This window comes from Anopheles marshallii, chromosome 3 (assembly GCF_943734725.1).
Source record: "Anopheles marshallii chromosome 3, idAnoMarsDA_429_01, whole genome shotgun sequence".
In the NCBI taxonomy this organism is placed as follows: Eukaryota; Metazoa; Arthropoda; class Insecta; order Diptera; family Culicidae; genus Anopheles; species Anopheles marshallii.
The window spans coordinates 3,675,245-3,676,989 of record NC_071327.1 but is presented as its reverse complement, the minus strand read 5'-3'; the positions used below and the strand labels follow the sequence as shown (position 1 = coordinate 3,676,989).

At 43.2% G+C, this 1,745-nt stretch overlaps 1 non-coding gene across 1 annotated transcript; it reads right to left on the bottom strand.

Annotated features, from left to right (window-relative positions):
• Positions 1-414: 414 nt before the first annotated feature.
• Positions 415-485, bottom strand: Trnag-gcc (transfer RNA glycine (anticodon GCC)). The gene has a single exon. It is a non-coding gene; the product is annotated as a tRNA-Gly (tRNA).
• Positions 486-1,745: the final 1,260 nt, after the last annotated feature.

Sequence of the window (1,745 nt, the reverse complement as noted above, 5' to 3'; positions counted from 1 at the left end):
GTGGGTTGGCAGTGGGCAGAACGGGCAGGATCACTCAGTCAAACCGGCGATAATGATGTTTGCGAAGAATGTTGCCATACCTGCTCGTACTGCCAAGGTAGGAAGGGGAGCAAACGGGAATTCGCTTCCGAGTCAGCGGTATTTGTGTGTCTGGCATTTACAGTTTCTGTACAGTTATCGGTTCAACGGCATCGGACGGCGGGAGAACATAGGATTACAAACCCGAACCATTGGATGGCATGTGCCGCTCGCCAGTTTTAGTAAAGTGAGACGACATGGACATATATAATGTTGATATCGTTGAAGGATTGTGTACACAATGCGGTAATGATGACGTGCACCGATAACGATGAGTTTAATCTCAGGAGGCAACTAATTACAAAAGAATTGTTGTAAAAAAGAAGTGTTCAAATTTGCATCGGCCGGGAATCGAACCCGGGCCGCCCGCGTGGCAGGCGAGCATTCTACCACTGAACCACCGATGCGTGTTGAGCGAAGGCTATTAAAAAACCGTTTACTGAGAGATTATATTCATAGAACTTATCACGCTTCACTTTCGCACAGTGCGTGCCACACTTTGTGTGCTTGTTTTATTTCTATTATTAATTATGTGAGTGCTTATTTTTAGCTGGTTTATGTATGTTATCATGAAGCTATTTAATGTTAAAATTGGCATCTCCATTCGACGATTTTCTTTATTCATTTTCATCACAATCAGGGCTTCATAAATTGTACATTTTTTTGGGACACATTCCCTAGATGTGCTGTACTATTTACTACCAACAGACCTTTACTGATAAAGGATGATGCTTGAACAAAAAAATCTAGATATCATCTTGGTCCCACAATTTCGATCAAGGAATTTCACGAAAAAGCAATTATACTTGTCAGTTAGAATAATCGGCTGGACGGTTTTTGGTTCAGAACTGTATAAAATCATTCATTGAGAGTAGAGTTTGAAATTAAACTAATATTTTACAGAACTTGTTGAAGTTAACTTTTAACATTTAAGTAACGCATCGCACGAACATAATGGCGAGCTAATTGTGTTACGTACTGTAGTAATAAATAACGATAAGTAACGCATTTTTTGCCCATTTGCTTCATAATTCTAATTTATGGCACCCATTATGCTCCCCTAAATTGTGAAGCCTGCTCGCTCAATATATCTTTACACCATTAAACCACGTGCTGACGTTGCATCCCTCGCCCAACTTATCACACGGTCTCATCCTTTTCTCCGACTTTTTGCAGCGGGATTTTGATGAGGCGTCTTTCATCGACAACTGCAACCCCAATTAATTGCCTCCCGGAAACAATCAGATGCATCACACCACAGCCGGGGTTGGAAGGAAACAGTATGCCGACCTCAAGCTTAGTGTGGACACCGAGCGTACGCTCCTATGACAATCGGAGCGCCAGTGTGGACGGCGTATTGATGAATCGGTTTTCCGGATTCGGTCGCACTGAGGCTGAGCGAGCAACAAACAACGTGATAAGACGAGCTTGTGTCCGAGAAAGTGTTCAAAGTGATTGAAGGTGACGTACGGCAGTCTCGCATCAAGCTGTAGGTGAACCGATACCCGGAGCTATAAATTAGCAGCATGCATCGGAAAGGAGCTTTGCTCATTTCATTGTGTTGACTCACCAACCACGCATTCGATGAGTTCTAATCGATTCCGGCCCGAGAACAGCTTTGATACACACATTGTAGTAGTGAAGCGGAATTGACGGTAGGTAGTAGG